The 27,584-nt window shown below is 37.8% G+C and overlaps 1 pseudogene; it reads left to right on the top strand.

Annotated features, from left to right (window-relative positions):
- The first annotated feature begins 2,570 nt into the window (after positions 1-2,570).
- Positions 2,571-2,990, top strand: LOC118847181 (annotated as a pseudogene).
- The last annotated feature ends 24,594 nt before the right edge of the window (positions 2,991-27,584 follow it).

The raw sequence follows: 27,584 nt of genomic DNA, 5'->3' as shown, positions 1-27,584 counted from the left end.
GCAGCTACATGTCTGAAAATATCATAGTTGGTGATAATGCTACTCCATTGTGGACTCTGGTTGGATGGGGAATGTTTGCCCTGCATCCAATGAAAGGTTAGCTTTGAACTCTCAAATTCTTGGACTCCTCTTTAGTAGCTAAAATATGAAAATATTTGGAAAGGCCTCCGGAATAGAGAAAAATGGATATGGATGCAGAAAGAACCCCCAACAACTGTTTCTAAAATTCCCTGCTACTAACTGGAGGCCTGCCTTCTTCCACGCTGGGAAACAGCTGCAGATGTATTCAGAGCCACAATTCCCATACAGAAAAGCCATAGTTGCAAGCCTTTATTGCTTTATATATCTGGTACTTTGATTTAATGCTTTTCAGAACCGTGTACTCATGTGTCTAATTTCTGTGCAAATTTCTAATACTCTTTTACCCTTAGCTAGGTTTCTTCAGTATACTGATATTAAATAGTTGTCCACAAAATCCCTAGAGGGTATATAGAATAGGAGATACAGAATCCTCTTTTTCCCCTTCTTTTACCTCAATGTGTCAAGCTGAGACATCAGTACAGGAAACAGAGCTTAGAGGGCTTACATTCTATGATATATTTCCTGGAATGTTGAGTGGTTATAGGTTGGAAATGAGTGGTAAGAGATCAGGATCCTTAGGATTTTAAAATATAGCGTGAGGTTTCCTAAGGGTATTTCTTCTTACCTCTCCCCTCAAATGAAACAAGTAAAGAGCCTCAAAGTTAAAAAAAATACAGAAAAAGAGAAAAAGAAACAAGGTGACACAAAGTAAATCTTACCCCCCAAATGTTAATGAACATCAACTCAGCAGCACTTTTCTCTTGTTGATCTTCCATCTCTCCCCTGTCACTTACCTCCCACCTTTAGCCTTCCCTTCTCCAAATTATTGCCCTTCTACTCCGTCACAGACCAACACAGCTAGGTCAGTCCTTTAACTTCTGCAATAACTACAAGTTTTTCTTGCAATCTTTCCGAGTTCATTCATTACAGGTGATAAAAGCTATTAGGAAGAATCAAAGGTAGAGAAGACACCCAAGTGCAAAGGCCTTATTGAGCTGCCCTCCCAACATGGTCCTAGGATTACTTTCAACCAATAAATTCAAGACTAATCCCTCGGGGTCCAGCCTATGGAGTAAATAAAATCAATCCAGAACAGAAGGTAGAACTGATAAAGGTAAAGAATTGGTCCAATGCCAATAGACTCACAAAATTTCAATGTGGCAATGTCCTGATTACTCTTACCTTTTAATAGACACTGACAAGTAGGGGTGCAGAGAAAAAGCAAAAAGGACCCGGAGGAGACATAATAGTTTGGCATCTTCAGAAGGGAAATGAATAGAGGGGGAAAAAGTATGTTTTAGGGGGGCACCTTGAAAAAACAAATCATTAAAATGATTGATAAAGACAGACAAAAGTTAGTTGAAAACATTTGGAGTGGGTGATGAAGAGTTGCCCCAGGGGACATGGAATTTAAACTGAAGGGAAATGATTACAAATTCCCCTAAGGAAGGTGAAGGCACTTCAATAGAATTTATTTGATTACTGTTCTTGGAGGAAGAGGTGGATAATGTTAGTGTACAGGATGGGACCTTACGTAAATAATTACCAGGCAAATGTCAAGATGCCCTGGACATATGTTTTATATTGTAGACATACCCTCAATCAGTCTCTCATTTATCTCAAAGTCTTTATCATAATTCCTAGATTTATACACACACACACATAATTTTTGTAAAGCAACTTGATGTAAGGAAAGTTATTTTGAGTTAGCTTTAAAAATTTATAACCTTGAAATTAACAGTGAATTTGGTTTTATTATTTAGTTAGTTTGGGTACACTGAAGAGGGATGAAAAATTTTGGAATAGCTGCTCTGATGAATAGAAGAGACAATCAATTAGGGAAGTGGAAAAGTACTACCTTGTTTCACTGAAGGCCCAATTGAGATTATACGAAATAAATTTGTAATCTACTAGTCAGTGTGGTTTCATGATTTCCCCAGTTCAATTTAGCAATATGTGAAAAGGTTCAAAGGTGATAAATGGTGGACTTTGGCAAGGTATGATTGGTGAAAGGACAAATGAGAAAGGCATTCCAATATAGAGCATAGGGTAGAATTAAACTGATTCACTAAAGAGCTGAGATAGGGAAGAGCTGGGATGCGGAAGAGCTGGGATTGTAGACAGTGCCAGGGTGATGGCTGTATAAAGGACCAAGGTGGAGGGGGAGAAGAGTTCATTATAAGGAAGAGGAATATAGTCAGGGGTCATGAGGCAAAGAAAAAGATGAAAGTATAAAAGGTCATAGTTAGACAAAGGGATTTAAAAGTTCATGAACATGGAAGTGGAACACTTAGTATAGTATCTGTCACATAGTAAGTGCCTAATAAGTACTTATTGAGACAACTGCTATCCTCTCTCTTCGCTAGAAATTTGTCTGGTGTATTGGTACTACCTGTTTCCTCGCTCTTTCCCCTCCTTCCCACGCCTCGCGGAACTGGCTCTCACCCGTGTCCCGGTTCTTCCTTGGTTCCTTGTTCGACAGCTGAATCATGAAGGTTGAGAGTGGAAGCTCCGCCTCCACTGGCCCCAGTTGGGCGCTCAAGGCCGGAAAGTTGTCGGTGCCAGAGAGATAGTGGGCTGCCTGTCGGAACAGAGCGTGGCCATCTCGCGCTGCAGCTGAACTGGCACTCGGCTCCCTGCCTTCTTGGACGAACAGCAAGTGAACATGCTGCTCTACTACCTGGACAGGTGCTACTCGCGCCTCAAGGAGCTGCTGCCTACGCGGCGCCAGAACCACAAGGTCAGCAAGGTGGAGATCCTGCAGCACGTCATTGACTACATCTGGCACTTGCAGCTGGAGCTGAACTCTCAGGCCGCCGGCGCCTCTCAGCACACTCCATGGCGAAATGAGTGCCCTCGCGGCCGAGGATGCCTGCGTCGGTGTAGATGATCGTATATTGTGCAGCTGAGACGCCCGGCAGACAGCCACGGACTCTGGAAGCTGGGGCGAGGGGAAAAAGCACCTCGTGAGGAAGGGGGCAGTCGTGAGACTTGGTGTCCTGCGTGGAAGAATAACCTGCCACAAACTCCGTGGGATGAGCTGGCCCATCTTAGCGCCCCGTTAGGGCTAGGGGGCATGGAGTAGCTCCAGCCCTAGGGGCCAGGGACCTCAGGACCCCGGTGAGACTCCTGACTTCTCTGTGCTCGGAGGACAACTGTTTATTATTTTTTTTTTAAAACACTCCTTTAAAAATGTAATTTGTTTATTGCTTCTCAGATTTTTGAAAAAATGATTGCCTGTATTGTATATTACAATGATTATTGAGAATATTGTGTTTTGTTTTGTTTTGTTTTTACATAGCGTGTGGGGCATTTTGTTATTAAACAAGTAATTGATTAAATGCTAAATAAATAAATTTTTATTGACTGATAGAATAAAAGCACGACCAAAGGTGTGACTATCTGTGTCTAAGTGAGTATAACTAGAGGAGGTCATGTGGAGTAGTTTGAGGAATTAGCAATTTAAGGTAGTTGAAGGAGCTCTATTATGCATGTTGAAGACCACTATATGAATAAGTCTTGGGAGGGAGAATGTAAGGTAGGCACTGAGTTCACTTTGAAAGGAGAAAGAATGTCTTGGGATTTCATGGAAGATGGCCATCAGGAGAACTCTTTAATTAGCTGATAAATTTGCCTGATGTGAACTACAAATGAGTAATGTTTTTTAGTGATGTGGTAGAAGGAGACCAGGGAAGTTACAATAGGGAGCAATGAACATTTTGAGACTCCATTACAGGGAGTGAATTGTAGAGTCTGAATGAAAGGAAAACAAATGCTCAAAATGATGTCAAAGAATGCAGTGTCAACAGGAGATAACCCAAGATCACTGGGTTTCAGAAGATGGAAAGAGTGAGAACAGAATGGTTTAAGGGAAAAATAAATACTTCTTAATTGTGGAGCAAGTATTCTAGAGAGTGTAGCAGAAAGTGTGGGCAAATATGGAACAGAGAGTTGGTGAATTTGAGTTGAGAGAAAAGAAGTAAGAGATTTTGCAGTTCAGGAAAGAGAACAGGATTTGTATATAAACAACTATGGATTGAGAATCACTGAGTTTGGGAAATTGTGAGGGGCTGAGAGTATCCTAAAGAATTAGCCCAGACAAAATATGTGTTGGAGATAAGTCCCCTAAGGGACTTTAGAAGCAAATGACTAGATGATTCAAGGTCTTTCCTTGAGGTCCAATTTCATGGCAGGTATTGGTGGAGGTAGGTGAAGCTATGTGGCCAGCCTGGGAAAGTCCAGAAGTAGAAGGTGGCTTTGCTAAGCTGAAGAATTTATGGGAATTGTGGGTCCCATCTGATGTCTTTTGTAATGCTGGAGAAAGCCCTGGGATGGGGATGGAGGCCAGAGGAAGGTCAATGTCTGGGAACCAGGCTGATGAAGGCCATAAGAGAAAGACCTGTACAATGCCGTAGGAAGAAATGCAAATAAAAACAAATAGGAAGTTTCAATCCACACCATGCAAATTGGCATTTTTTATAGTTATACACAAGGAGAACTATGAGAAGATAGACATACTATTAACTCTTTCATGAGCTATAAATTTCTACAACAGTTCTGAATATCAAATTGAAGTTATCTAAGAAAAGTGACTAAAATAGTTTTGACATAGTGATCCCAATTCTGATATATACCTTAAAGAAGTAAATGATAAAGTAAAGGTACAATTAATGCAAAAATATTTTGGTGGATATTTTTATGGTATCAAAGAGCTAAACAAAAGCACTTGTTCACTGAGTAGTAATGGCTGAAAAAAATACAGTTTCTGAATATAATGAAATGATATTTTTTCACAGGAAATTGCAAACATGAGCATTTCAAGGAAACTTGGGGGTATTTGAATTAATTGATACATTGCAATAAATAAAATGAAGAGAAGAATATACACTCTCGTTATGACAAGGAAAATAAATATTATGAGAAAGAAAATAATGTCAGGGTAATTGGAAAATTAATGGACATCCTCTGAAACTGATGATAAAACAAAGCTCCCTCTTCATGGAAGAAATATGTCTAAAAATATTCAATTATATTTTCAGCTGTGATTATGGTATCATATTTTTCATTAATTTATATTCCTCTTTTTATCTTATTTTTGTTTAGCATTTATCCATATTTGTATTATCTAGTGGTTTCTTGCAATATTTTATCCTTGACCTGGGAGCTCTGTAATTTGACTGTAATATTGCCAGGAGTTTTCATTTTGAGATCTCTTTCAGCAATTGATCAGTGGATTCTTTCAATTTCTATTTTACCCTCTGGATGTAAGATAAACTTTCTTTTATAATTTTATTGAAATATGATGTCTAGGCTGTTTTTGTGACTATGTCTTTCAGATAGCCCAATAATTCTTAAATTATCTCTCCTCAGTCTGTGTTTTTTTTTTCAAGTCACTTATTTTTTCCAATGACTTATTTCCTATTTTCTTCTATTTTTTGGTTTTGGTTTAGTGTTTCTTAAATTCTCATGGAATCATTAGCTTCAACTTACCCATTCTGCTTTTTAAGGAATTATTTTCTTTGGTGAATTTTTGTACTTCCTCTCTGTTTGCTTTATTCTGTTTTTTTTAAGATGTTATTTTATTCTGTATTTTTTGTGCTTCTTTTACCTAACTCTAATTTTTTTTTCATTACTTTCTTGCATTGCTTTCATTTCTTCTGCTAATTTTACCTCAGATTTCCTTACTTCTTTTTTTTTTAAAAAACACTTCCAGGAATTCTTGGTAGTCTTAGGTACAACTAGCATTTTTCTTTGAGGCTTTGCTTGTGAATGTTTTCATATTGTCATCTTCTGAATTTGTCTTTGCCTTCCTTGCCCTCCTAACCTGGTGTTAGGGAGACAATGTTCTAAGCTTTAGATTTTTTGAATTGCCTTTTTCAGAGCTAGTTCTGGGAGAGTTGGAAGCTCCCAGTGTTTCAAAGATTTTATGTTCTAGACGAAGGTGTGGTCAGTACTCTCCTGGTCTGTGCTCTCTTCTTTACCTAGGAAGTGCCCTTGCTCCTCTGCAGTCCTGCTCTTGGCTATGCAACTGTGACTAGATGCCCTGTTCTCCTGTGACCACAAGAGTTAGTTCTTCACACCACCATAATACTGCAACCAGAGTTTCTGCTCACATGTGACTAACCACAGCTCTCCTCTCTATCCTAGAACAGTGACCAGAACTGCATATGGGCAATAGAGCTGTCAATCAGTGCTAAAAGGTCCTCTCTAATCTCTTTCTGATGCCTTTACTGTCTCTTGTCTAAGAGCTCCCAAACTTTTTCTTGCTTCTGCTTCTGCCTCCAAGGTCTACTGATGGTGCTGCTAAGTTGAGCACTCGTATCCTGTAATAGTAATTAAGGTGGGACTCTTTGCTGTTGACCTTTAATGATTCTGGCCTTTGTTTGAATGGGGCAGATAAAGTGGGATGTTTTTGTATTTCTCAGCACTGAGACAATTGGGAACCATCAATTTGCATCTGATGTGACATTGGGGGTGGGAAACTTCTCCATGCCCAGCCTGGGTGAGGTGAGGGTCCTCCTGGCTCTGAACAGGATTTTTTATAATGAGCTCCCCAGCTGTACACCCCAATGTTGATAACTACGAATTGCATTTGGTCTGTAATTCAGGGTGCTGTTTTTATTTCCCCTGAACTAAATAAATGAGATTTGTATGCTGGAATAAAGTAAGATTGTTAACCCCTTAACGTTGCTTTCCTTAGTAAAGCAGATGAAAAGGACCTGGGCTTGCAGTGTTCTGTGAGCTGGTCATTCTTGGTTTACACCCTCACAGCAGCTGCTGGCCAGATTGTTGATACATATTCCACTATCCCATACCTCCCTTGCTTACTCCCTCTAATACCTCCCTCTAACATTCAGTTTGCTATGCTGCTCCAAAATTTAATTTCATGAATTAGTTAAAATTGTTTGAGGGGGAATGTTGGGAGAGTTCAGCTGGATTGCTGCCTGTACTCCACTCTATTGGCTTCCTCTCCCCAACTGATTATTTTTTCATCATAAGAGAGGTTCCATCTGAAGGGTAGAGTGAGGGTTAAAATGACTGATGACAAACAACTATCAATAAAATTTCACTGTAGAAAAGAAAAATAAATTGTGAGAGCATTAATTGGTTCACATCTTAGTAAACATCTTGTAATTTATTTTTATGTAAATTCCCTCTTGTATTGCAATGACATCATGTTATTATTTCTGTATAGTTAAGGAAATTGAGAGAAAAAATAGAGCCCTAATGAGCAATGTTTGAATAGATGCTTCATCTGAGATTCCGAGACTGCTCACCAGAAAATTAGCTACTAAGTCATCAATTATTTTCCCCAAAGAAATTTTTGTAAATGGACATCTCAGAGAGAGCAAATAAGGGGGGCCACCCTTGTTCATTAGTGAACAAAGCAATCACAATGAATTCATAGATCTATTGAAGTGTGCAATAATTGAAATCATTAAATATTGGCATTTCCATTAGTATGTACTGAAAATCCAGGCTCAGGAATCAAAGGTAGCATAATTTTCTCTTCAATTGAACAAACATTTATTAATTGAATATTGAAGAATCTTCTCTGTCCCTGACAAACAGACCTTTGTCTATTTTACATAGGTGATCATGGGCTAAAAAGAAAATGAAGGAATGATGATCTAATGAAAGATTTTCTCTTATTTATTTTAGCCAACAATTAACAAACATTTGACACTGTTCATTATCTTATTGTCTTGGTTAATCTCTCTTCTCTGAGTGTTTGTAACACTGCTTTGTCACTGTCTTTTACATATCTAGGCGATGGTTCCTTCTCAATCTCCTTTGAAGAATCATCATCCATGCCATGTCCACTAACTCTAGGGGTTACCCCAAAGTTCTTTCCTAGGTATGCCCTAGCCCTTTGTGCTTGTTTTTTTTTCTTTACTCACTAGTGGCCTCATCATCTAATAAGAGTTTAATTGCAACCTATACATTGATGACACCCTATTCTTTCAATATAACTTCAGTCTTCCTTGAACTCTTGTCCTAAATCACCAACTTCCTATTCAGTTGACAATTTGTGACATAAAATAATTTCTATGAGACATTTCAAACTCTGTCCAAAATAGAAATTATTCTTGTTTTTCTTCCTACAAAACTCATCCTTCTTCCAAAATTCCTTTTTATTTTAGAAAACGCCAATATCTTAATAGTCACCTCAGTTTGTAATCTCCATATTATTCTCCACTTCTCACTCTTACTCACACAACATGTTCAGTCAGTTGCCAAATCTTATAACTGCTCTGTCTACATCTTTTGCATATGTCTCCTCTCTCTTCATAAAGTCATCATTCTATTTCAGGTCCTCATTACTTGTGAGGTGGGAGGGGAGGCAGGGGAGGCTGTATGCAAAATAGAATAAAGAGATGGCTATGGAGTCTGGAAGACCTGGTTTCAAGTATTACCTCATACATACTAAATAGGTAGAAACATCTCTTACCAGGAGCTCCTTTAATAAAAAAAATCAAAGTCTGCTTACAAAACAATAACAAAAGCAAAAAATTCTTATGAATGAATAAATGGTCTATACTTCACTACTCTCCCATTTAAGAATAACATTCTCAAATGCAGTGTTTATTTACTTTTATCTTTATAGACCCAGAATTTAGCACTGAATCTGTAATATAGTAAGTGCCTAATAAATGTTGTAGAGTGACATAATCATATTTTAATGAAAATTGACAATAATCCCTAATTAATTCTCTGCAATAAGTATTTGTAGTTGTATCAAAAAGTCATTATTTAGCTATTCTTAGTCATATTGAATCCCTGTGTGTCATTTTCCATAGCTTAGTAGTCACGGGTAAGGTGCAAATCAACGAAGGTTAAGGGCTTTGAATTGTTTAATAATAAGGTCATTTCTAGTGCTAACTCAAGCCCCGTCTACTCTGAGTAGTATGGATTTACTAGCTTTTTTTCACATAGAAGTTAGCAATTTATTTAAAAACATACCTCTCTGGCCATCTGTATCAGTAAGGTAAAATCCATGACCTCAAGGATGACCATGAACATGCCTGAATGGTTTGGAATCACAAAGTATGAAAAACTTTCTGTGTAGAAGGCAGAGGAAATATAACATTTATTTAGACACTAGATAACAGTGATTATATTCCAAAACCAGTAAGAACGTCTCAATGTAGCAACAAGGAAATTATAACACAGTATTATATCAAAGAACCAAGTCATCCTGTAACCTTCACCCCTGCTAGGCCCTTCCTGTAAACAATCACTCATGAATCCTAACTGTCTGCTTGCCTGTGTTCTCTCCCCATTCAGTTCTCTTGTCTCTGAAGCTCCCTGGTTTCCACTCTCCACTCAGCACTCTTTTCTGCAGCTCTGTCAACTCTGAATTCTGGTTTCTCTTCTGACTTTTGAATTCTCAGTTCTGCTGCTCTCAATTCTGCTGCTCTCAGTTCTGCTTCTCTCATACTCTGTGCTCTCCTTGTATAAAGTCCTAGCTGGCATCTGATTGGCTAGAACTCAGGGCACATACAATTGGCTCTGGTCTTAGCAACTCTCCTTAGGGCCCTGAGAGTTTTGTATCTCTTGTGGTAGGTGTGGACCTGGGGCTTTTTATCTAGTAAGTAAAGGATGGAAGTAAAGGCCTTATTGAATGGCCAGGGAAGAACTTTGATCACATTAACACTATACTATACCATCACCCTTATTTGTTTCATTCCTACTAAAAACACAAATTCTGCTCTGCCCTGCCTTTCTTGGGTTCCCATAGGTGTCCTATCCTTATCTTTCAAGAACAATGGCCTCCAAGACCCTTCCCAGATATTTTATCCCCATGCCCCTAATTACCTCCTGGCCTTTGAAACGGCCTTCCTTTTCTGCCTTCCTCTTATTCAACCTCTTTGAGGGAGGGACTATATTGCTTGCTTCCATTTGTCTATCAGCCTTTAGTACTATGCCTGCCACATAGTAAGCATTTAATAAATGTATCATCTCTCTCTCTCTCTCTCTCTCTCTCTCTCTCTCTCTCTCTCTCTCTCACTCTCTCTCTATCTCACTCTCTCTCTCTCTCTCTCTCTCTCTCTCTCTCTCTCTCTCTCCCTTTATATTAGCTATCTATCTAATCATGCACTTACTACTTGCTCTGTATACCTAGCTACACTAAGCACAGGCAAAATCTACCAGATTAAAAAGGAAAAAGAGGCAAGCTAGAGTAGTAAAGAGAGGGTCCGGGTCATGATGTCTAGGTTAAGCCCCTCGCCACACACCTTCCCCTATGTGACCCTGAGCAAATCACACAACTTCTGTTCCCCTGGACAAATATCCAAAAAATTAACTTGTTAAAAAAATTGCTTATCTACCTTCCTTTTCCCACTTAGTAGTTTTTTTTTTGTTTTACAATTACATGTAAAGATAGTTTTCAACATTCCCTGTTATAAGATTTTGAGTTCTAATTTTTTTTTCTGTCTCCCTCTCTCCCCTCCCCCTTCCCCAAGACAGCAAGCCATCTGATATAGGCTATATGTGTACAATCGTACCAATCATATTTCCACATTTATCCACCTTCTTAATGTGAGTTTCTTAAGTCATTAGCTTTTTATACCCAAGAAAACTAACAAAGAAAAAAGCATATTAAAAGGAGAGAAAAAAGAGAAAAGGGTTGCAATTCTTTCTTTTTAAGCTATTAACACCCCCTGGTACAGTGGATAGAGTACTAGGCCTGGAGTCAGAAAGACTCATCATTTTTAGTTCAAATCTGGCCTCTGACACTTACTAGATGCTTGACCCTGGGCAAGACACTTAACCTTGTTTACCTCAGTTTCCTAAGCTGGAGAATGAAATGGCAAACCTCTCCAAAAATTTGGCTAAGATAATCCCAAATAGGATCCCACAACTGACACAACTGAAATGACTGAATAAGAACATTAAGTCTCTAATATTATTAGTTTGTTTACAATATTTTCAAACATACACATGGTATGTCTTGATATATCTAGCTTTTTAAGACAGACCTATAGTTCTTACCTTATTCATCATATTATTTTCTGTATAAGGAAAAATGTATCTTTAATTTGGTAATGAAAGCTTTTTAATGCAAAAAATAAACAAAAGTTCCTTTGATAAAACCAAGAAAGTTAAAACAACAAAGGTGAAAGCTTAAAATAAGTATTTCAAAATCTGCTCTACTTCCTTTCATCCTTTATGAAAGAATTCAATTCCTTTATTTTTATTTTCTTCCAAGGAAACAAAAGCTATAGTGTGAGGAGTCCTAGGAGGGAATTTTGTTGAGTTAGGGAGACAGAATGAAATTTCCAGAATATTCTTCAGAGTTAATGTATTATATGACATCTTATATAGCTAATGATCACTCCTGCTACTGTTATCCTTTTTGTTGTTGTTGTTGTTGTTGTTGTTATGCAAACATAAACAGACATTCAAACTCTGCAGGAGGGATTTATTGGCACAAACCAGAAAAAAGTTTTCTTTTTGTCAAAAAAAAAATAAAGCAACATAGTAAATGGCAGCCCAGAAGAAGTCATGACCACTAACAACATACTGTCACTCACCTTCCTCCAGTGAATTAATTTGCCATAAATATTAGAAATCTCATCTTTCATGTCAGAAACAAAACCATTAGATCCCCATCCAGAGGACAAAAGGGAATTACAGAGGCCTCTAGGAAACACTAATACTATACTAATTATATTTTTTTCCATAACTGAATGATTCAGAATTTTTCCTCATCTGTTTTTTGAGTGGATAGACATCTGCCTATTACATCTGTGTGTCTGACGTGGATTCTGAAAATGCCAACAGATGTATGAGAAGCAAAACTAGGAAAAGATGGGTTTTGATGACAGAAAAGTTTTCATTGTATGCCTAATTTGTATATGTCAGGATGTATTGTTATGATTACATATGTCTTTGAACTATGCATTTTTCATTTGTCCCTTCATTTTTATTACCACCATCAGTATTCTAGACCCTTATTTAATCTTTTTTTAAAAATTGTTTTCTCTCTATTTATTCTCTTCTTCTCCTATCTGTCCTTCACTCTTCTCTAGACTACTTTTTCTACAATATTAATTTGATTGGGATGAAACGCCTTTGACAGCTCCCCTTTCCATAGTAAATAAATTCTATATTCCTAATCCTGCAGTCAAGGCCTTCCACAATTGGATACCAACTGATCTTTTCAGTCTTACCTTTCACTTATTTTGTATGTTCCACTTGAATTGCATGACTTGTTATTCCCCATAGAGCATATTATTTCCTCTACATAGAGTCCTCCTCTGCAGCTCTGAATATTTATCCATCATTCAAGCCCTAGTCCAAAGTTACAGTTTCTCTCTAAAGCCTTACCTGATCGTAGTATCTCTCCAGAAGTCATAACAGCTTCTTTATATTCTTCCAATGTATTGTTCATCTTCTGATTTGTTTCATCATTATCGAAGATCATGACATATCACCATTACTATACTATAATTAACTTAGAGATCACAGTGATTGCCTATATTTATCATGTGCCAAAATAATTTCCTTGGAAATAATAAGGCCTAATACATATTTGTTAAAGAAATATGTAAATGCAACTTTATATATACCTCTACTGTACATCACTACATTTTTTTTTTTGCCATGGAATATGTTTGGTCATATAATCCTGCATACATGTTTCTAGCCACAGACTACCTATTTTTCCCCTCTGAAGTGTCAGTAGAGATTTTTGGGGCCTTTGAGTTTAAGTAACCGTATATACTTTATGCCTTGCAAAGGAAAATCAGTCTCACTCTGTGTCCATTGAATTCAGAGGGGGCCATTTTTAGTGTTTAAAATGATTTACACGAAGTCAAAAGTAGAATACTTAACCTTCAAAAAAATCTAGAAATTTAGAGCAAAATCTTAAATTTAATCAGTAATGAACATGGTTCAGTCTTGCTATAGGTCAATGCAGTGGACTGATTAAAGACATGCAAAGCAAATAAAAGAATTGATAAACTTAGTCTGCAACATTTTCAATGTATAATTTTGGGCAATAATCTTGTCCTTCAGGGATCAACCATTTTTCCTTCCACTGCAGTTAATGACTTTATTGGAACATAAAATAATGTCTGTTTCTTCCTTTTAGCTTAGAATGCATTTTCACCTTCCATACTTCACATTCCTACTCAAAAAAAGGAGAAAAAAAAATTAAATTGCTTGATTAGAGATCCCATGAAAGGCTGACTAATTTGAATCTTGTTGAAATGTTTTTGAAAATACTTAGGAGGCTAAGGACATTAGCATCTTCACTCTCCCCATGCAGCTTCCCTTCAAATGACTTTGTAATGTCACTGAACTCAGAACTCTGCTGAGCAGGGAATAGAACTATAGATGACTTCAGTGAAAAAAGCACTAAAAGACTCTTTGATAAAATACTCACTGGCACTTTATATATGACATTGGAAGTGAGCTTACGGAGAAGAAAAGTTCATTATGAGTCTCACTGAGTGAGCATAGCATACAAATACACAAATAGGGGCAATTATGTGCATGGCAGAAGAATGAATCTATGAGTTGACATGTGAGAGAATAGGAAGAAGGGAAGAAAGAAGTAGGAAAAGGGAGAAGGACTTAAAGGAAGGGAAGGCAAGATATAAAAGGAAAAAGAAGAAAGGGGTGTTTTTTGTGTGTTTGTTTTGTTTTTTCCTCCTTTAGATCCCAACAACACTTAGTCCCACTTTTGAAGAAGAGATTTAATTGAATGCAAAAAATCCTACTACAAACAATATCTCTCCCCTGCCGCCCACCACACCATGCTCATCAAAATATAAATAACTTGAGTTCAGTGGGTTTATGGTTTAACATCTTTGTATTCCTGGTGAATAATAAGTGAATACCTTAGTTAATCTTTCATATTTTAGACACAGAAAATGTTTGTTAAATTCTTTCAAGGCAGTGTATTGCAACGGACACAGTGCTGGATTTGGAGTCAGAAAGCTTTCATTTGAATCCTGCCACTACCGCTAATTACTGTGTGACTTTGGATAAATTCCTTAATCTCCTTGAATCTAAATTTCCTCAGCTATAGATTTCAAACATTGAACTAAGTGACATTGAAGGTCCTTTCCATTTCTAAATGTAGAATCCTATCATCTTAAGAACTGAAAATTACATGTAAAGATTTTAGTCTATGTGAAAGGATTGACCTTTAAGCTTCCCCATAAACCTAATTAATGCCTTTGATATCAAGTTGAAAACAAAAGAAAAAAAAAAAGTTTGTTTGTTTGGTTGCTTGTTTTTATATTTCCTCCTTTGCCATTCTTCCTGAGAAACCACAAGAGCACAACTACCATCCAGAGTGGTTGCCTTATGATTAACCTCAGGCTCAAGAGTTAGGCAATCTAAATGAGCCTAATTATTGAAACATTGTGCTTCATGGAAAGAAAAGAGGATTACTCAGGGGAATGCTCAAAATTCTGGAGGATTAAGAAACTAAAGACAATAGATGGAGAACCAAAAGAGTTTAGCTTTTCTAACCTGATTTCTGGAAATACAATGTGATGATTGGGCCATCTTTCTATTATCTCTAACTCTAAACATAGGACGAGTCTGCCTCCTTTTTCAGAATATAGTTGTCACTCCATCTCCCATTTTCATGTCTTTGTGCTAGGTATCTTTCCATGTACCATCTCTCTTTTTAAAATTAATTTATTTCTTTTCAGTTTTCAACATTCACTTCCACAAGATTTTGAGTTCCAAATTTTCTCCCCATGCCTCCCCTCCCCCAACCCCAGGACAACATGGATTTTGATTATTCTCTGCCACAATCTGCCCTCCATTTTATCACCACCCCCCATATCCCCTTCTCTTCTATTTTCCTGTAGGGCAAGATAGATTTATATACCTCATTGCCTGTATATCTTATTTCCCAGTTGCAAGTAAAAACTAATTTCAACATTCATTTTTGAAACTTTGAGTTCCACCTTCTCTCCCTTCCTCCTCCCCACCCACCTTCATTGAGAAGGCAAGCAATTCAATATAGGTTATATATGTGTAGTTATGCAAAACACTTCCATAACAGTCATGTTGTGAAAGACTAGCTATATTTCCCTCCATCATATCCTGCCCTCCATTTATTCTATTCTCTCCTTTGACCTGTCCCTCCTCAAAAGTGTTTGCTTCTGATTATCCCCTCCCCCAATCTGCCATCCCTTCTATTACCCCCCCCTTTTGTCCCCTTCCCCACCCTCCTGTAGGCTAAGAGAGATTTCCGTACCCAACTGAGTGTGTATGTTATTCCCTCCTTAAGCCAAATCTGATGAGAGTAAGGTGTCTTTATTCCCTCTCAACTCCCCCCTCTTCCCCTCCATTATAAAAGTTCTTTCTTGTCTCTTTTATATGAAATGACTTACCACATTCTACCTCTCCCTTTCTCTTTCTCCCAGTACATTTCTATCAGCATTTAATTTTATTTTTTAGATATCATCCCTTCATATTGAACTCATCCTGTGCTCTCTGTCTGTCTGTCTGTCTGTCTGTCTCTCTCTCTATCTCTCTCTCTCTCTCTCTCTCTCTATATATATATATATATATATATATATATATATGTGTGTGTGTGTGTGTGTGTGTGTGTGTGTGTGTGTGTGTGTATTCCCTCCAAATACTCTAATACTAAGAAAGATCTCATGACACACAAACATCATGTTTCCATGTAGGAATATAGACAGTTCAACTTTAATAGGTCCCTTATGATTTCTCTTTCTTGTTTACCCTTTCATGCTTCTCTTGAGTCTTGCATCTGAAAGTCAAATTTTCTATTCAGCTCTGGTCTTTTCATCAAGAATGCTTGAAAATTCACTATTTCATTGAATATCCATTTTTTCCCCTAAAGGATTATACTCAATTTTGCTAGTTAGGTGATTTTGTTTTTACCTTAGTTCCTTTGACCTTTGGAACATCATATTCCAAGTCCTCCAGTTACTGAATGTAGAAGCTGCTAAATCTTTTGTTATCCTGTTTGTGTTTCCACTGTACTTGAATTGTTTCTGTCTGGCTGCTTGCAATATTTTGTCCTTGACTTGGGAACTCTGGAATTTGATTACAATATTCCTAGGAGGTTCCCTTTTGGAGTCCCTTTCAGGAGGTGATGGTGGATTCTTTCAATTTCTATTTTACCCTCTAGTTCTAGAATATCAAGACAGTGGCCATAATTAAGAAACTTCTTTTTAAATTGCTCCTTTTCCTTTCTCATTCCTGTTCTCAGGTATTCATTGAGGCTTGACTTAATGTTCAGAATAAGCACTTGTTGACTGACTCAATAATTGAGTTATTCTTTACTTAAGATTGATTCATTGTCTACAGAAGCAGTTTAACAGATTTTGATAGTTCAGAAGCAAGGTTAGAGGAAGTAGCCAAGGATGGAACGAGTAGGATTAAAGATTTAATTTTTTTTAAATTATAAGTTTTAAGGAGTAGATGTATTATCATATAATGGATAGAATACTGGGTTCCAAAAAGATTCAAATCCATTTCTGACTTTTGTTAGCTGTGTGGCAGGGGGCAAGTTTGTCTCCAGGATTAAGTTCCCAAGTTATAGTTGGTTTATGATGTGCTTTGCTAGAGGGATCCCAATGCAACAAAAATGTTGTTGTGTTGTTTTTATTTTCTTATTTTTCATAAAGTAAGAATCTTGAGTAGAACATCTTTAATAACAAGTTACAAAATAGCCTCTGATTTGTAGGAGTATGCGGACCTGGCAGTGATAAATATTAACTTTCACCAAAGTCTTTGGAAACTGAGTGAAGTACAAAATGGGGTTATGCTAAAGAATAAGTTGATTCAAAATGGTAACTCTATGCAGGTCCATTGGGCACTATGTTTAATTATGAAAGTCTCTCTTACTCAAAATTATCGTCTCCATTACCCTGCGGGATTTCAGGAATGAGTAATTTTCACATTTCTTCTTTAAACACTTATGCAAAGACGTACACATTAATTTTCCACTTAGCAAAAAGAAGTTCCTGTAGGAAAGGGACACTTTCAATATGGTGGTGGGGCAGGTGGTGATAAAGAGAGGTGTATGAGAGGAACCCATAAAATTTCATAGATGTAATGCCAAATATTCATTTATTCCTTCCCTCATAAATAGTGAACTATGGTTAAACATTGGCTACCCAAAAGATACTCATGTGAGAAGCTTATATGAGGTAAGGTGCCCTGGTATAATCTACAGACAGCTGAGCTAAGCTATTTCAGATGCATGGAGTGTTAATTTTCACATTCCTAGATATGAAGTAGCTGTCATGTACAGGAAAAAGGGATGTTCTTAAGTTACATACTCTACATATGAATATGTGTGTGTATGTTTGCATGAATGTATGTATACTTGGAAACTGAAGAAATCAATCCATGTGATGCTAAAGTCCAGATATCTGAAAACAACTTTTTTCATAAGATATTTCATAGTCCATATTATATAATCATATTTGACATGTAAAATAACCAATGCTTTTTCAAAATGGCACCATAGAAAACTAATTTTTTCTGAAAAATATGTAAGTTTGAGCCCCTTAAGACTTTGACAGTTTTTTTGATTGGAAGGGGAAAGAGACTAAGAAAATTTGTGTGACTTGAATATGAAAAAAAAAAATAGATAAGTCCACAGTGACATTGCATTTGGCAAGGGAAAATTTCACTTTAGTGTCTCATATTATAGTTGCTCATTTGCATACAAACAGCCAGGGAACTTGGGAATCAATAACTGAGGGACTGTGAACCCCAGAACTGTTTTATGACTGTTCGACATATGAACAAGTCCCTGTTTAGCTGGCAGAGACTGATATTAGGTAAAATGCAGGTTATTCATCATTAGATAGACTGAGGATTCTTATTGAAGAGAATAAGCTACAAGCTCGAAAAGACTAGTCCAAGAAAGATCTTAAAGCTATGCTTCCGAATAGCAATGACAGCCTGACAATGGAGACTTTTATTCCATTGATGAATCAGCTTTACAATGCATCAGTACAGCCAAGGTGTAGAACCATCAAGAACAGAAGCAGAGCTAAAGGTCAATTACAGCCCCATCAGTGAACATTGTAATGTCCCTGAGGCCAGTAATTCTAGAGCTGTGAGTTATTATGGTCATGTACATTCATCATAGGTAGGCCTCACTACTGGGAAACATCTCCAGCCATCTAGATCTATATCTTGCAACTGGACCCATATGGCTTGGGAGGAGAAAGTGAGGCTGATAACTTTGGAGAGCCTTCCCCCGCTTAAATTCAATTCACTTGAAATTCATGGAATCACCTTCCTGATGGCACAATCCTCTTTGAGAATGAAGGACAAACAACAACAGCCTCATTACTATAATATTTTCTGTTTGGGCCCACTCTGCCCCATGGACACTGAGAATTTGTGGGGTAGGTTACCCCAGGTTTATGAGCAATATATCATGTAATTACTATGCTTGATTGCTTTTTTTTTTCTTTTAGTAAATGTCTTTGTTAATTGAGATCCAAGAAGGCAAGGTAAGAAGTAAATCAGTGTCGCTCTCCTATATTCACTTCTGAACAAACATAAAATAGCACCCCAGAACAACTTATAGAACAGTGGGGCCCAAAGAAAGAGGGGACAGAGCAGTCTTTAGTGCAGGAAACTTGGAGGATTGTCAAGAAAGCCTGGTCTTACTTGAATAAAAGGGGAGCACATTTATATCATTAAGGCAGAATTCATGACTCCAAAGATAAACATGAATATGCCTGAATGGTCCAGAATCGCAGGATATGAGGAATTCTCTACGTAGAAGGTAGAGGAGTTAAAGCATTTATTGATACTCAAAAGTAGCAGACCCACAGACCAGTGTCCCCAGTTTGACATCCTGGCAAGAGCCTTCCAAAACCAGTATGCCCATCTCACAATAGTGACCAGGAGGCCACAGAAAAACATTATGGCAGCAAGCCAAGCCATACTGGTGCTTCCACCAACCAGAGCCAGGGCTCTCCAGCAAGAAGACTACCCATTGGCCTCAAGACCCCGCTCAGCACTCTCTGGCCTCCACAAGGGTCAGTCCTGCTTTTTTGTAGTGCCTGCCATCTTGTTGCCACCACTTCCGCCACAATCTCCAAGCTGTGTTCCAGCTAGCTGACTGCTTCCTCTCTCCTTCAGCTCTTAACTGCTCTCACCAACTGCCTCTCCAACTGCCTCTTAGCTCTGCTCCAACCATTCAGCAAGCTCCTCCCACCACAGGCTTCCATTGGCTCCAGTCCTAGCCATTCCCCCCAGGACCCTGACAGCCCTGCCCCTGAAGCCCAGTGAATGAGCAGGAAAGATCTTCCCGTTCACTGATTGCTTTTACAACATTCCAGGACGGGAAGTGTCCCAGTAAACCAGCAGCAAGTCCCACCTCAGCATACTAGCAAGAAATCGCAAGCCCCTGTGTGGTAAATCAGGCATGTGCCAACACAGGCACCATTCACATGCCTTTACATAGTGAGGTGAATTGGCAGACTTCAGCTCAGAGAACCACCACATATTTCAGTACAGCCTGCAAAAATAGGCATATTCTAGCTGCTGGACTTCCATGGGATTCAATGCAGCCAATGGCAGATAGGCATCATCCAGCTACCAAACTTTTCTGTGCATAGGTGCAACCCCAGGAAGGCAGCCATTCTCCAGGGGCTGGATATCCAGGTACTTCAGCACAGCCCAGGGAAGTTGGACATCTTCCTGCTGCCAGACCTCCAGCGGCTTCACTGTAGCCTGGGGGAAACACAGGAAAATCCCAGGTGACCTCAACACACACCAGAAACCACCACTGGGAATCCAGCTCAGCAGCAGGTAAACTGCCAGACCCCTACAGACTCTAGTAGCCAGTACCTGAGGCCCCAACCCAAAAAGACAGTCACCAGGCCCCTGAGCCCAAGCATAAGAAGCTTGGGAAAGTACCTGCTCTGTTCCAGCAGGAGAACTTAACTTTAAAATCCAGGAAAAAGGCAAACAAGATGAGCAAAAAATAAAAACATTCTTTGACCCTAGAAAGTTACTGTGGTGAAAGGGAAGATCAAAAGACAAACCCAAAAAAAGGAAAACATCGTCAATATGTCTAAATCTGAAACCTCATTATGATTGGTCTCAATCCCAAAAAGCATCAAGAAGGATTTTAAATGTCAAATATGAGACGTAAAAGAAAAAATGGGAAAAGAAATGAGAGGTATGCAAGAGAGAGTCAACAGCTTGGAAAAGGAAGGACAAAAATTGACTATAGAAAAAAAATTCCTTAAAAAAAACAATTGGTCAAATGGGAAAAAAAACTACACTATAGAAAACAACTCCTTAAAAAGTAGAATTGGCCAAATGGAAAAGGAGGTACAAAAGCTAACTGATATGTGTGTGTATTGTAGATACAGACGTAAATATATACATATACACATGTATATTGTATGCATGCATATATGCATGTATGTGAAATCCAGATCTGTAATTAAAACTACATGGAAAGCTTAGAGAGTTATCTGCTTCATTGAGAGGTTTAGTGATTTTTCCCAGGGTCAAATGGGTAGACTGAAAATTTAGGCTGTTTCCACCTCAATTTCATGCTGTCTAAATTGCAACCTCTGTCTAAGACCCAGAATTGGCTTTGATTCCTGAGCATTTCCATTAATTTTACAGGATTCAAATCCTTTATGTTATTTCCTTGCCGTCTCCATATTGTGAAAAAGCACACACACCATAACCCAGCCTCTTCATTGAATTCTGTGAGTGGGAATTAAATAAACAATACCATTCCTGGGGGTGGTGAGAGGTGAAGGGAATGTGTAAAGCAGTTGCCTATAACTCTAATTACAATGCCCTCTAAGTTAAAAAAAAACACTATCCCTGGGAGCCAAGATGGTACAGGAAAGACAGGGAATGACCTAAGCTCTCCCCCAAACCCCTCTGAATACCTGTAAAAAATGGCTCTAAACAAATTCTAGGGCAGCAGAACCCACCAAAAAGACAAAGTAGAAACAATTTCCTGCCCAAGACAATGTGGAAGGTCAAGAGGAAAGGTCTGTTGCACCAGGCTGAGAAAGGAGTGCAGTCTAGCCCAGGCTGCACCAGCACAGACTAGGTCCAGCAAACCCAGAGCAAGCCTCAGGGGTTTGAATCACTAGCAGCTATGGTGCTTCCAGACTGCTCAGCCCATAAATGACGAAGAAAACTTACAAGGTAAGTAAGGAAAGTCTGTTGGATCTGGGTAAGAGAGGAGCACAGTCCAGCCCGAGCCCCAGCACAGCTGTGGCCCCAGCAAACCAGGAGCCGTGGCAGTGGCAGCACCAGTGGCAGCAGCAGCAGCAGCTGCTTCCTGAGCTCTCAGCCCACAGATGGTAAGGGGATCAAACAACTGGCTAGGAAATTACAGAGGTCTCTTTGCTGGCACTGAGGCAAGCCTCTGTTGCTTTGCCCATACTTGGCCCAGGTTCACAGCCCTGGGAGGCAGTTTTGGGGTGAGGAGGAGCCATAGCATAACAGAGCTTGTGGCAGGAGTGGAGAGGGGACCCTCCTCACAGTTCCAGGGCAGAAAAAAAGTGGCTGTAGTCACTCACAGATCAGAGCACAGGCCAGGGGAGGAGTAAATACCTCTCCTTAAATCATACCACCTTGGAAGAAATGTAAACCTAGAGGTCCCTAGAAGTATCTCTAAAAACAACTGCACAAAACTCTTGAAGCGTGGGGCCACTGGAAGAAGAGTATGGCCATAACAAAGAGTTAAAAAGTCAAGTAATAGGTCGTGAAAAACAGCAAATAATGGGAAAAAAAATGAAAACCTCAGATTACAGAAACTTATTTGGTGACAAGGAAGATCAAAACATAAACTCAGAAGAAGACAACAAAATCAAAGCTCCTACATCTAAACCCTCCAAGTAACATATGAATTGGTCTTAGGCCATGGAAGAGCTCAAAAATATTTTGAAAATGAAGAAAAAGAAGTAGAGTAAAAATTAGGAAGAGAAATGAGACTGATGCAAGAAAATCATGAAAAATAAATCAACAGCTTGGTAAAGGAGATCCCCCAAAATACTGAAGAAAGCAACACTTTAAAAATAGACTAGACCAAATAGCAAAATAGGTCTAAGAAGACAATGAGAAGTAGAATGCCTTAAAAAGCAGAATTGGTCAAATGCAAAAGGAGGTCCAAAAACTTACTGAAGAAAATTAACAATTAGAATGGAGCAAATGGAAGCTAACCAAGCTATGAGAAATCAAGAAATTATGAACAAAATCAAAAGAATGAAAAAAATAGCAGACAATGTGAAATGTCTCACTGCAAAAGCCACTGACCTAGAAAACAGATCCAGGAGAAATACTTGAAAAAGTACTGGACTACATGAAAATCATGATTAAAAAAAAAGCCTAGGCATAATCTTTCAGGAAATTATCAAGGAAAACTGCCCTGATCTTCTAGAACCAGAGGGTAAAATAGAAATTGAAAGAATCCACCAATCAACTCCTTAAGGAGATTCCAAAATGAAAAATTCTTGGAATATTATAGCCAAATTCAAAATTTTTGAGGTCAAGGAGAAAGTATTGCAAGCAACCAGAAAGAATTCAAACATTGTGGAACCACAATCAAGATAACACAAGACTTAGTAGCTTCTACATTAAGGGTGGAGGGCTTGGAATATGACATTCTGGATGTCAAAGGAGCTAGCATTACAAGCACTAATAACCTATCCAACAAAACTGAGTGGAATCCAACAGGGGAAAAATGATATTCAATGAGATCAAGGAATTTCATGCATTCCTGAGAGAAGACAGGAGCCAAATAGAAAATTTGACTTTTAGATTCAAGACCCAAGAGAAGCATGAAAAGGTAAACAGGAAAGAAAAATCATAAGAGACTTATTAAAGTTAAACTGTTTATGTTCCTACATGGAATGATGATATTGTGTGTGTGTGTATGTATATATACACATACAGGTATGTTTATATGTATGCGTATATATATATATGTGTGTGTGTTTATATATGTGAGTATGTATGTGTATATATGTATATACACACAAATATTCACATATATGTATATATGCATATACACCCATAAACATACACATACATACATACATATATAGACAGAGGGAACAAGGTGAGTTTAATATAAAGGTATGATATCCAAAAAAATAAAATTAAGGGGTGAGAGAGAGGAATGTACTGGGTAAAAGAGAAATTGAGAGATATAATGGGGTAAATTATCTCACATAAAATAGGCAAGAAAAATCTTTTACAATGCAGGGGACATGTGAGGAGGTGAAAGAGTATAAGTGAACTTTACTCTCATCAGATTTATCTTAAAGAGGGAATAACATACACACTCAATGGGGTATAAAAATCTATCTTACCCTACAGCAAAGTAGAGGGGAAGCAGATAAAAGAAGGGGATGTTTGAAGGAGGGCAGATTGGGGTGTGGTTAATCAGAAAAAAACGATGTTGAGGAGGAACGGGATGAACGGAGAGAATAGAATAAACGGGGTGGGATGGGATAGTTTGGAGGGAAATATATTTAGTCTTTCACAATATGACTATTATGGAAGTCTTTTGGATTAGTACACATGAGGGGTGGTGGGGAGGAAAAAGGGGATAGAATTTCCATCTCAAAGTTTTAAAAATTAATGTTAAAAACTGTTTTTACATGTAACTTGGAAATAAGATACATTGGCAATGCAGTATAGAAATCTCTCTTACCCTTCATGAAAATAAAAGATGCAGGGGATAAGAGAAGGGATTGGGGTAATAGAAGGGAGGGAAGAGGGGGATAGGGGGTATCAGAAGCAAAACATTTTTAAGGAGGGATAGAGTGAAAGGAGTGAGAGAATAGAATAAATGGGGGTAGGGTGAATAGGATGGAGGGAAATAACAATAGTAATTGTGGAAAAAAATTAAAGCATGTTTCTCTGATAAGGACTTCATTTCTCTAATATATAGAGAACCATGTAAAATTTATAAAAATAAGACCACTCCCCAATTGATAAATAATCAAAAGATATAATCAGTTTTCAGATGAAGTAATTAAAGCTATCTATATCCACATAAAATATTCTAGCAATATTAATTGGAAAAATGCAAATTAAAACAATTCTGAGGTGCTACATCATACCTTTTAGATTAAGTAATATGACAAAAAAAAAACGTAAAAAAAAGAGGTGATGTGGGAAAAATGAGACATCAATGCACTGTTACCAGAGTTGTGAATTGATTAAACCATTCATAGACTTATTTGGAACTATGCTCAAAGGGCTATATAACCCTGCATACCCTTTGACATAGCAATACCACTACTGGGTCTGTATCGGTCTGTATCCCTAAAGAGATTTAAACAAAAAGGAAAAGAACCTATATGTACAAAAATGTTGAAAGCATCTCTTTTCTGGGGTTACAGAATTAGAAACTGAGGGGATACTCATCAATTTAGGAATGGTTGAACAAGTTGTGGTATGTAATTATGATGGTATATTATTGTACTATAAGAAGTGATGAGCTGGGTACTCTCAGAAAAACTTGGAAAGACTTGCATTGGTTGATATAATACAGTGATCCATGAGAATGCTGAGGAACTTGGGGATGAAAAATGCTATCCATCACCAGAGAAGGAACTGATGGTGTCTGAATACAGATTGTATCTTTTTTTATTACTTTCCTTATTTTTCTTGCGTTTATTCTATTTCTGTTTTCTTTCACAAATTCCTGGACTTCTTAATTGGGGGGAGGAAGGAAGGGAGAGAATTTGGAAGTCAAAGCTTTAAAAAACAAATGTTAAAATTGTTTTTACATGTAACTGGGGAAAAATTAAATACTAAATAAATATAAAAAAGAAAGAAATTAAGGAAATATTCAGCCAAAAAAAAAAACCCTATCCCTGGTTACTACTCTGCTTATGTAGTTTGCCTTCCTCTCTTAGACTGTAAGTTTCTTGAGGTCAAGGTCTGCCTTGAGTGCTAATATTTATATCTCCACTCCTTAGAAACATGTATGGCACTTGATAAGAACTTGATAAATTTAAACTTTCTTGACTTCTCTAGTACTAACATGGTGTCACTATTTCCCTCTGTCTCTGATACTCATAAACCTTAAGCCACTGTTATGTAGTGTTGCTTCATAGATTTAATTTAAAATTGCCTAATTATGTAAATTATATTTAAGATCTAGGAAGTCTCATACTTACATGAGAGTATTGTGTCCTCCTTATTACTGATACTATCCTCATCCAGGCCCCCATTACCTCTCCTATGGACAGTACTCACTCTGCTTCCAGATTCTTGCTTTCCATGTCATTCTACTGATCGCTACCAAGTTAATTATTTCTAATATATGGTTGTTCTTAGACTTCAAATTCTCTAAAAAATATACATAAATAAAACATGGACCCTTTAATTTAGCAAAGTATGTCCCTGTGATTCCTTTCCAGAGTTCTTTCTCCATTTCCCTCCCCATACTCTATTCAATAGCTAACTGGACCAAAGAGGTCCAGGGATTTTTATTTAGTCTGTAGCTGTAGCTGGACTATCCTCTACCTTGACTTCTCTGCTTTCTGATAAGTAAGCAAACATTCAAATCTTAGCTCAAGTGCTACCTCTCATCCAATGACTGCTCTGCTTCCTAGAACTAGAAATGCTGGCTCATTCTTCCAATATCATAGTGCCTCATGCTCCTTAACAGCTTATAATTTCCATTATTTATATATTAATTTATTTACCCATAAATTTGCTTAATTTTTCATTTGTTCACTCATTCATTTATGTGTGTGCATGTGTGTGTGCATATGCATGTGCTTGTGTGTGTGTGTGTGTGTGTGTGTGTGTGTGTGCATGTGTGGTTTCCCAAGTGCTAGATCATTAGCTTGTTAGGGCAAGGAATATGTCCCATTGATCTGTGTATCTTCAGCATAACCCAAGTTCATATTAAATGTGCTTAAACAATTCCTATTTTATGAATGAATAAATGAATGAATGATGGGTAAAAATAACACTTTTCCCCATGTCTGGAAGGCTCTCCCTTTTCACTTCCTCCTCTTGGCATCTCTGACTTCCTTCTAGCTTACAGTCTAACTGGGAGATGAAGAGTGAAGAAATGTATTCAAATGAAGCTACATATAGGATAAATAGGACATAACAGGGAAGGGATTAAATTAATAGGAACTAGGGGAAGTTTCTATAGAAAATGTAATTTTAGTTGGGACTTAATACATGCTTCTTCACTGATTGACTGGGAACAAAATACAGAACATTGCCTAGAGTTACTGAAGGGATGAATGGTGTAGTACTGGAGACTAGAGAAAACACAACATCCCATTAAAGAGGTTTGATTGGGTGAAGTTCAATGGCAAATGAGGAAATCTTGAGACAAACCAAAACAAAAATCCTGATATTATCTAGTTCTTTGAGATGTAGATCTTTTTTTTTACCCAAATCTTTTCTTATTTTGCTAACATCAGTATCTCCTCTTGGTTCTCCCATCTCTGGAGCCCCTAACTGAGTTTTATGATCTGAAAGTTTATCCCCCGAGGCAAGAATATAAGCCTTGTTATTTGCTTTTCTAAGGTTCCTTCAGAAGAGCTTCAAACTATAAGAATCTGTCTTAGAGACCCTGGGAAGTGATTGGCAATTCTCAATGAGCCATTTTCAAAGCAAAGAAAGAAGAAAGGAAGACAGCACCAAGGAAAGCTGTCGTGTTTTGTTTGTTGGAGTCGATTTGTGTGAAAAGGTGGCTATTTTACATTTCCGAAGGTAGCTTTCAGTTCATAGAAAAAAAAATGTTTTCCAAAATACTCATCTGTCAGTGGGGGCTCTTTCACATTTGGGGAATGTTGTTCCAGTTCATGTCAATTGCACTTTATGTAAATATCACCCGAGAATGAGAAGATGAAAAGGAAAGTAAAGGCAGTCCTGTTCCTCCCTGCTACAAGAAAAGCAAACTGCCTCTTCCCTTATATGGGCAATTGATTCAGCTCAAATGAGATGCCCCATGCCAGGCTTTTGAATCATTTGTAGAATTGCACTTCATTTGAACTTTTTAAAGGTTTCATCTCCTTAGATAACTTTCCTAGTTCATTTTTCTTGGTATTAAACTTCCATGTTCTGCCTTGTACTGGATGGAAAAATTGTTCTTATGACATTTTGGACCCAATTTTGCTACCTCAATAAATTTAAGCATTTCCATAAAGCTTCAAAAGAGCATGTGGATTTTGGAAAACATCTAAAATTCAGTCCCAGAAATGCCCTCTAGGAGACTGAGTAAAATAGATAAAGGAAACCATGGGCATTTTTGCTTTAAAAATAATGACTCACGATAGATTTACATACTTATATTATTTTTCCCTAATTTATATGAGGTTTCAAAACTTACACCAGAACTGTTAAGAATGTATGAATTATTTGAAATGACATTTTTGCTTCTGCCCAAGGAACATCAAGAAATCCATTAATCCAGAGCCTGCTGAGCAAAATGATAAATATATCACATTTTTAATGTAATGCAGAATGCAAGTAAAGATAATAGTCTGTTTTAGCTATTT

Source organism: Trichosurus vulpecula, chromosome 4 (genome assembly GCF_011100635.1).
Source record: "Trichosurus vulpecula isolate mTriVul1 chromosome 4, mTriVul1.pri, whole genome shotgun sequence".
NCBI classification, from domain to species: Eukaryota; Metazoa; Chordata; class Mammalia; order Diprotodontia; family Phalangeridae; genus Trichosurus; species Trichosurus vulpecula.
This window is presented reverse-complemented; position numbering and strand designations above follow the sequence as displayed.